We start from the raw sequence: 10,385 nt of genomic DNA, 5'->3' as shown, positions 1-10,385 counted from the left end.
GAGCACACTAGGAAGAATGCTCTGATGTTGACCGTCAAAAAGCGCAAAGAGCTTTCCCCAGGTCACAGCCACACCCACTCGAGCAGCCAAAAGGTGAGCACTGAGCTAGGCGCTTTCAGGACCACACTTGGTGGACAGCTCCTCACAGTGGAAGACTTCTCACAGGCAGAGAGGTCAGTCATCACCTATGTTCAAAAGCAATCCTTCCCAGTGGAAATGGCAGTGCTGGAAACCGCTCCATTCAGAGTGCAGAAGAACAGTAAAAACGATCCTATACTGGATGAAGGCCTACAAACCATCTTCTGCGAGAGATCTGACCTCTACGCCAGGACACAAGAATACCTTCTGCTACTCCAAGGAAGACCGAAATGGAGCACAGTGAGAAAAAAAGGAAAAAACTTTAACATTGGAGATGTCGTCCTGGTAGTTGACCCAACCGCTCCACGGGGGTCGTGGCCACTAGGCAGAGTACAGGAGACCAAGCCTGATGCAGGAGGTCTGACCCGTGCAGTGAAGCTCCAGACGAAAACATCCATTATTGATAGGCCCATAGCTAAGCTATGCCGCACTCCTGGAGATTGAAGAATAACAGGTCTTCTTTCAACAGCCAAAAAGGGATGTAATGTATACACTATATTTTTCTAAATTAATTTGTTGATAGTTACGAACAGCATAGACTGATACATAGACGTACACCCATAGACTGATACATAGACATACACCCATAGACTAACACATAGACGTACACCCATAGACTGATACATGGAGATATACACTCTTTGCCACTTTGGATTACAGTTTTTAGTTTTTTCTGATTTGACTGACCTAGCGATCATAAAGATCCCTCCTTAAGGCTATGTGCTAGTAACCTCTGGCCCTAGGTTACGGTTAAGATAAGAATAACAGTTCTTCTTTCAACATCAACAAGGGATGTAATGTATATACTATATTTTCTAAATTAATTTGTTGATAGTTTTACGGCTCTTTATTTTGTTTGAGTAATTGATTCCTAGAGAACAATTAGGGGCCGGTGTAAGAGCCGCATTCAAGCTTATTTGTTTTGATTAATTGTGAATCTGTATTAATACATTTCTCTGTTGCAGTGAGTGGGGCGCTTTGCTCAGGTGAATGGGGCGGGGCTAACGCTATAAGCCACAGGTGCGGCGTGTGACGGCAGAGCAGCAGGCAGCAGCAATACTGTCATTGACACGCAGCGCAGACGCAACCTTTTTGTTACTAAGATTATTAGGATCTCTTGTTTTATTTTTATGTACGATATTGTTTTCATATTTTGTTCTTGCTGGACCATTAAAAGAGCAAAAGGAACAACAAAAACGTGCAGTGGTTTCTGTTCTGCGACTGCGAGTCTGACACTGCTTCCCAACCTACAAGTGGAAGATTCAAATAGGTTATAGGACAAACCTGTTTGGATTTTGGCCACTACACTTTGTACTGTCTTTTACTATTATGCACTTTGCTACTAAGGAATCTACCTTGCCTATATTATTACCTACTATGGTAATATGCACTCAAGTCTGTATAGCACTCAAGTTCGTTGTACCCTTCCTGCTGACTGTCATAATCACGGCGAGAGCCTTCTTCACCCCTCCTCCTTCCACACCATCACGGCGAGAGCCTTCCTCACCCCTCATCCTTCCACGCCCTTATATGGGCAGCATCCGACCCCTGCATTCCCACGCTGCCAGAGGGAGATCAATCAGCGCGGCTGTGAGTGATTCCCTCATCATCAAACCCCTACTTCAGCCCACGTGTCCTGCTCTCCCTCGTCGCAGTGTTAACCTAACAACCTATAGGTACGACGACACACTCTAGCCTTGCTACTCTGTCCTTGTTGCATACCTTGTCCTAATCTTGTTCTCCCTGTGCCCAGGACCACCGCTCCCGAGACACCACCCGCCTGGATGCTCCTGTGCTGCACGAGGAGTGCACCTGCTCGCCTCTATTTGCACATTTCTGTACCATAATACCTGTCTGCTTGGTGCATTAAACCAACCTAAAACGCTCCATTCTCTCTCCTCCTGTGTTCTGCTATTGGGCTCCGCCACTGCTGCCCTAACACTGACTCGTTAGAGAACAGAAGTTGTAAGTCACTTTGGATAAAAGTGTCAGCTAAATGACTAAATGTCAATATAAATATAGAGTGCTCCGCTTGGTACTGCACTTTGTTTTATGTTTTGGTCTGATGTGTTGAGTGGGGTTACGGGGGCAATCTGTTAAAGTAAATGTCATTCAATCAATCACCTGCACAGAAAATGTTATTAACAGATTGCAGAATGGGTACAATACAGTACGGCTCAATACACACAATTGTTAAGGGGATGCAGACCAGAGAAATACTTTCGTCTTGTTTACATCAGGGTCCCCCATTTTCAATTCATAATGAATTGTTAGTAAGGGTGCAATTGGCACCGTGCAATCCATTCTTTGTGGATCTAGCCCACAGTGTCTGAGGAAGGCCCGCACTGTCAAGGACACCTCTCATCCCAATCACGGACTGTTAGCCCTCCTACTGTTTTTCAATGTCTACAACTGCCCTACACTGTAATCATAGTAATCATAATAATCTTAATAATAATAATCTTAACTACCCCCTATAGTCTATCCATATACTCTGTATGATTATGTACAAATGCTGTATACTGTATACCATATATATATTTATTCTCACCACATATATGTAAAAGTAGTCATATCCTCACCTTAAACTTTGATGCCCCGGGGGAGTTTCGAACCTGTGGTCTGCCGCACCGCGGGCTGCAGCACAGACTGCTATACCAAGAACTACAACTCAACTATCATCTGGTGCATGAAATATCTTGTTCCTCGACCTCCGTTTGTTAGGCTGGATGGTATAGTATCAGATGTCATCTGGACAAAAACTGGAGCCCCTCAGGGAACAATCTTGGCTCCCTTCCTCTTTGTACTTTATACTGCAGACTGCAGACACAGCAAGGCCATGTGCCATATACAGAAATTCTCAGATGATACTGCTCTGATCGGTCTCATCAACAAATTCCAATTTTGCTAATTTTTTAGATGTTGAGCTTATATGACTAGATATTACAATCCCTTAGATAATCAGCACTTTTTATTGAATAGGGTAGTGGTAAAAGCATCACTGGGGTCTTCAGGTGGGCACCCTCCTTCATTGGTGTTTCGTTGACAGGCCCACGACACCTCTGAAAGGCTCAACGGCAACACCTGGCGTCACAGGTTTGCCCCCCTCGATGGTCATTTTGCAGCCCAGTTGGGGTCCTTTCTCTTAATCCATAGCCATCTGCTGCTTCGTTCGGCAGCCTCTGACAGTGTTTGGACAGCTTGTCGGAACGCCTGTCCTTGCACTCCCATCCCCTTAAGAAGCTTGGTTGTGGACATGGCAACAAATCCTCTAGATCCAACCTCAACCGGAAGCACCTGGGCACGCCAGCCGCGTTGTTCTGCCTCGGCTGCTATGTCGGAGTACTTCAGTTGTTTACGTTCATATGCTTCACCAACTGCAGCCTCCCATGGTACAGTTAGTTCCACAATGAATACAGACTTCTGGGAGGTTGACCACAAGACCAGGTCCGGCCTGAGGTTAGTTGTAATGATCTCAGGCGGAAAGATTAGTTTCTGGTCCAAGTCAACCTGCATTCTCCAGTCCCGGGCAGTGTCCAGGAGGGTTGCCTCCATTCTTGCAGATGGCTTTGCTGGGAGCTGTCCTGCTCTTACAAAAGAAGTGGTGTTTGAGTGTCTAGGCATTGGGGGAGGGAGGGCATTGTTGGTAGTTCTTCTTCCTTCCAGGTTGATTGCCAGTTGTGGCAGCCGGTGAGGATGTGCGTCAGTGTTGCAGGGGTTTGGCAAAGCGCACAAGAAGGATCTTCTCCAAACCACTGGTTTAGGTTCTTGGGCGTGGGGAGAACATCATAGGTGGCTCTGATGATGAAGCTGATTTGTCTTCCTTCCATCTCTCAAAGATCCTTCCATGTGAGCTTACGATGCTCCAGGTTTTCCCAGCTAGTCCATTGGCCCTGTTTGGACTGTGAGACTGCCTTTGTACAGGCACTTTGCACAACAAGGGCTAGCACCAGCCAACATGCACTTTAAGGCAATATGCACTTTAAAACTGGAACACTGAGCAATTTATTTTAGGTACTGTAGCATTTTTTCTTTTTAATTGTTTGTGTAAAACTTTTTATTGTGGGGATTGTATTCTTGTGTTTTTATATTGTATGTTTTTAACATTGTCTGTACTGTATGTGGCACCAAGACAAATCCCAATCAACCGTGTTGAAATGGCAATAAAGTTTCTATCTATCTTTGCGCATCTGTCTGCCTCCTCTTGTTGCCGAACCTAAGCCACCACCAGCTTTCTCCTCTGGGTTGATGTTGCCTTGTGCCATGTGGGTCGACTTGTCCCAAGTCCAAACCCACCTCTTCCATGCTGCACCTGTCCTACAATGTCTCCATGCCTGAGAACAGATTTTGCTTGCTGTACGGCCTCAGATGGGATCCATTTCCTCCCAGTTGCCAGTCTGGGAGCAGCCGCTCGGATCACTTCATCTTGAGACTCGGTCAGGGTCATGTTCAGCCTCACTTTGGTGCATTTAAACTCCTCTATGAGGCTAGAGACAGGCAATTCCAGGGCCCGTGTTGTTTTCAGATGGTCCTCAAACTCCCTCTTTGGCACCTTAAGTGACCCACTCTTTTCCTTTGTGAAGAGTCCTTTCACAAATCTGAAGGGATCCTTGTAGAAGGACGTTCTCGCTCTTTCCTTCCTCTTGCGTCGAGTCCTGAGGTTTTCAGCTCTCCGCAGTCTTTCCAGGCGTCCCTTCAGGTCTGTTTGCAGGAGGTCGATGCCCACTCTTTCCTCCAATGAAGCTCTCTTCCATTGCTTCCTCAAGTCCCTTCTTTCTTTGACAAGGCGCTGTATTTCTTGCTGCCTTCTGGACTTGGGAGGGGTTGTTGGTGTCATGTCCTTCTTTCCTGTCTCTTTTGTTCCGAACCTTTCTGCTCCATAGAAGTATATCAGAGCGCCCATTTTATCCAGTTTCTTTTCCACTGTTCCTTTGATTCCGTCCAGGATTTTGATCAGGTATGCATCGATTGTCGCCCACTCTTTCTTGCTGCTGGACTTTGGCCACTTGACATGAGGTCTGTGGCCTTGCATGTTCTTCTCCAAAGAAGGTTGCAAGTGACTTGGTTCCAAGTTCTCTAATGTGCTTGAATTACTTTCAGCCGCTGGGGTACTGATGCTCGGTGGACTGTGGGTTAAATCCTGCCGCTGAGCTTCACTCGCCTAACTTGACCTTTCTCTCAGAAGATAATGGTCAATGCGAGGTCCCGGCCTCACTTTCTTCAAGCACTTCATCCGCCCTTTATGTATTCGTAGGCCTCTGATGGATGTTACCTTGGACCAGCCACAGCTACATACTCTGTGCTCCTGTCCTTCAGTTGATGTGCCGATTATCTGGTTCGTCGTCATGTTCATTCCAGGGTCATTTACCGGGTGGTCAGCCCTTAATATCGAAAAGACCAAAGAGTTAGTAATCAACTTTAGGGGGCAGGAGGTAGAAATAGTCCAGTCATATTGGTATCTTGGTGTCCACCTAGACTGGAAGCAGAACACAGATGCTGCGTTCAAGAACGCCCAGTCTCTGCTTTTTCATTTGAGGAAGCTGAGATCCTTTGATATCAGCAGGTCACTTCTTCATGTGTTCTACCAAGGCATCCTTGCTAGTGTCCTTTTTTATGCTGTGCTCTGCTGGGGGGGGGGGGGGGGGGGGGGACGGACATCACAGTTTCTTTTCTTTTCTTTTTTACAGCTACTGTTTTATATATACTGTTTTTTAGTAATAACTAGAAAGTAATGGTATTTATTCAACAACAGGTGATTGTATAGATTAGTATTGGTATCATTAAAAGTTCTATGCTCAACTATGCTTCACCCACGGAAGGGTTGTTGGCACATTGGTTCCACACGAACATTATATGTTGTTGCACTTGCTTCCAGAAGGCTCCGTTTAGGTAGCAGAGGCTCTGTTGTGATTTTTAATGCACAATAAATATTCAACATTCTCTTTTGAGACTCCGCCTCAGAATCATTTGGCACTAAAAGCTAAACATTGTCACCGGTATGGCTGTCCACAACATGTCATTAATTGTGTGCGAGAGGTCAATCAGTTAGCCACATTAGCGTGAGCTATAGGTTAGCCACTAGCTAACGCAAGCTAGATGGAAATACAAACAATGTAACGTTACTGGTGAAAAAGTGATTTACCTTGGAATACTCCTTTTCCAACTTGCTGTACTTTGCTTGCAGGTCTGCAGCTGGATTATGGATAGTCCCAACTTTAGCCAAGGTAACGTTAAGCTAAAACTAGCTTTTCAAATAGCTCTTCAGCTAATGCTAATAACAGAGCTCCCCGTCACACTGTTCTGTCGGGACGATGGCATTAAGTTTTTAACTGGAAGGCGTCGGTGGGTTGACCGCCATGAATCACCCTGCAGGTCATCCCCTCATAGGAGTTCCTGATGATATTTCTGTACTTCTCTGGCACTCCGTAGTGTCTGAGCAGCTTCCAGAGGGCCTCTCTATTCACGCTGTCGAATGCCTTTTCGTAGTCAATTAAATTAATGAATAGGGGTGAATTCCACTCTAATGACTGCTCCAGTATTATCCGCAGTGTTGCAATCTGGTCTGTGCAAGATCTGTTTTTGCGGAAGCCCGCCTGGTGGTCTCGTAGGTGGGTCGACGGCGTCCTTCATCCTGTCCAGTATAATCCTATTGAATAGTTTTCCTGGGATGGAGAGTAGTGTGATCCCTCTGTAGTTTGCACATTGGCTCATATCTCCTTTCTTTGGTATTTTGACGAGGTAGCCCTCCTTCCATTCTGATGGGATGTGTTCTTCTTCCCATATCTTCTTGAAGAGAGGATGGAGCATCTCTTCCATCGTCTCTATATCGGCCTTCAGTGCTTCTGCTGGAATACCGTCGGGTCCTGCAGTCTTGCCGTTCCTCAGCTTCTTGATGGCTTTGTGGATCTCTTCCTTTGTTGGCACGCTGCAGTCTATCAGCAGATCCCTGTCAGCTTGCTGGATGTCTGGTGGGTCCTGTGGTGCTGGTCTGTTTAGCAGTTCCTCAAAATGTTCTACCCATCTTTCCCTTTGTCTTTCCTCTCTGATGATTGGCTGTCCATCTTTGTCCTTAACTGGTCTTTCTGGTTTACTAAACTTTCCGGACAGCTTCTTGGTGGTGTTATATAAGTCTTTCAAATGTCCATGTCTAGCTGCTTCTTCAGCCTCTGCCGCAAGACTCTCTATATAGTCCTTCTTGTCTGCCTTGATGCTTAAAAAAATTACTTAAATTTTGTATTAACATTTATAGACAAACAACACTTACAGCATACCTACAATGACATCAACAACACAACCGTACATCCACTTGGGCCCCTTGAATTCGACCGCGCTCAGCCTCCCAGACCTCCATGAGAGGGGCCCCCCCCCTCCTGCCATCTACCCCCAGAAACAGGGCTCCTCCACATCCCAGGGCCGTCTCACACGTGGCCGAGTATTCAGCAACACAGGTACCTTGAATTTGATTGGGCCAGGCCCAGTAGAGGGGCGAGGGGTGGTACTCCCCCCCACCGAGCCAAGCCCGCTACCTCCCATGCCACCCAGCACCCCACCCCACGGCCGACGAACCCACAACATCCAAGACCCCACTCTCCCGGGCCAAACCGCGGAAATGATGGTCCCCCTCCCCCTACGCCCCCCCCCCCCCCCCCCCCCCCCCCCCCCTGAGTTAAGCCCATAGGAGCCCCCCATATCCCAGGCCGATGCGCGCGCCGCCGGGCCCCCAGCGACACGGGTCCCTTGAATCAATTGGGCCAGCCCAGTAGAGGAAAGGATAGGGGACTCCCCCCCACCGAGCCAAGCCCGCCATTTCCCATGTCACCGAAAGCCCCACCCTACACCCACCAACCCCCCAACACACAGGGCCCTGCCGGGCAAAGCCCAGCTGCTCTGATCCCCCTGAGAGAAACCCCTCCCTCCCGCCCTCCTCCCTGAGAAACAGAACACCCCCCATATCCTGGTCCACCATGCGCGGAGCCGAGCACCTAGAGCTCCCACCCGCCCCCGCCCGACCGCCAGGCCCCCGGCCCACGAGGACCCTAAGCCCAGGCCCGCAGAAGGCCAAAGCACCATGCCTCAATGATCCCCCGCAACCTTAAGCCCGGTGCCCCCGCCGGCCCCGGTGACCAGACCGCCCAGGCCATGGCGTCCGAGGGCCCCAGGAAACCCCACCCCCCCCACACTAATCCCACAACACGTAAGGCCCCCCTCCCCCGGGTCGGACCGCCGGAACGATGGCCCCTCCCCCCGACACCCCCCCCCCATTGAACCCAGCCTGCCCACCTCTGTACCTCCCATGTCACCGACATCACCGCATATATTTATGAAAAATAAAGTGAACATAAATGGTTATATGGTTAGCACTCTTTCCCCGATTGGCGGTTTGGGGGGGATCAGCCCTCCCACTGGAGAAGCCCCCCCCCCCCCCCCAGATACAGAGATATCCCCCAAAGGAGATTCTCCAAGCCTCTCTTCATGTCCAACATTTTGAATTCTTGTCCTTCATATTTGTCCATGTGCACATTTAAAGCAACTGCTATTCTAACATAACTCAGATATGGTTCGCATTCTTTCCCCGGTTGGCGGTTTGGAGGGGGATCAGCCCTCCCACTGGAGAATCCCCCCCCCCCCCAGAGACAGAGATATCCCCCAAATGTGATTCTCCAAGCCTCTCTTCATGTCCAACATTTTGAATTCTTGTCATTCATATTTGTCCATGTGCACATTTAAAGCAACTGCTATTCTAACATAACTCTGAAGAAATAATATAAAAGAAGACTAAAGACAATTGGCACTTCCCAGGTAATTCTTTTTAACCTTTAACGTATTATCTGTTTTATATGTCCCGAATCAAGTCCCAATTTCCCCAACTAATGGAATTCGAGGACAGTAGAACAGTGCTGAACAAACAGGACATCAACAGTGGATGGTGGACAAATGAACAGCAGACCGAAGTGGTTCAATAACTTCAACTGTTGTTTGAAGTTGGAATTTAGCCAGTTGGCGAACGTTTTAATTTGTTCTTGGATGTAGCAGCTGGTTGGCGAAGTTTTGTTAACGTTTTTCAACGCAAGACGTTTTTGTTGCTGACGTCAACAGCGTGGTGACTCCTGATTTATTTTATATATAATTGGCTACTTGTTGAGTTTTTTCTGTATACTTTTGTGTTATGATGACATTAATGTTTTAGTCTGTGTCTGCCAGTACCTCTGTATACTCGCAACATCGGATAGCATCCGAGCAGTTTTTGGACTGATTGTGATGACGAGGCACCATGAGTCAGTCTAACACGCGTGCTGGGAGATGGAAATAGACGGCATTCGCCTATAACGCTTGTTAGTTTTCAGCATGATATGCGTTATTTAAGTAGACCTATTGGACATTATCGTTTTTGTTTATTTATTAAGTTAATATATAAACAGTGTTTCGAATATTTAAAACAAATAAATTATTTAATATTTGGCTATATAATATAATGCTTCATTAGTTTTCAGCGCGATATGCGCCTATCTGTTATTTAGGTAGACCTATTGGACATTTTTGTTTTTGTTTATTTATTAAGTTCATATAAAACCATGTTTCGAATATTTAAAACAAATACAAAAAAAAAAAAAATTTAAGTCTAATATAGTTTTTTCTGGCTTTCACTCGGGCTAGGACTTCAAATGTTGTATTACAGTCGGGCTTATTTTCGGGCAGGGCCTGAACGTCATGGGCTCGGGCTGGGCACAGGCTTAATTTCAAGGCCCTTGCAGACCACTAGTGTGTATATCCTCAGTGCTCGAGTTCTGCTTGGTGTGCGATACTTTGTTATTCGAGTTCTGGCTGGTCCGGTTGATCTCGGCGCTCGGGTCCCGGTTGGTGTGTGTGGCCTCCGTGTTCGTACCTTGGCCTGCCCGGGCGGCCTCTGCGTCTGCATCGTGTGTGCGGATGGTCGGATGTGCCCGAGTCCTGCTTGGTCCGATTGTATCCAGCGTCTCCCTGTCCCTCCCCCGGGTGCCGTCCGTTGCACCTCTCCCGATCCAGCCTCCATGCTCCTCCGAACACCCCGCTTTGAATCGAGTCCATTCCTCGTGTTGGCCATGTTAGCTTGCAGCTCCCTCTCCAACCAGGCCTCGCTGCTGTCCATCATCACGCTAGCTTGTATCGCTTGCTGCGTCATATTCCTTGTGTTAGCTTCCATGTTAGCTTGCAGCTCCCTCTCCGGCCAGGCCTCGCCGCGGTCCAACTCCACGTTATCCCCGAGTCCA

Source organism: Notolepis coatsorum (assembly GCF_963971535.1).
Source record: "Notolepis coatsorum genome assembly, chromosome: 1".
In the NCBI taxonomy this organism is placed as follows: domain Eukaryota; kingdom Metazoa; phylum Chordata; class Actinopteri; order Aulopiformes; family Paralepididae; genus Notolepis; species Notolepis coatsorum.
Note: the sequence above shows the minus strand (reverse complement) of the source record.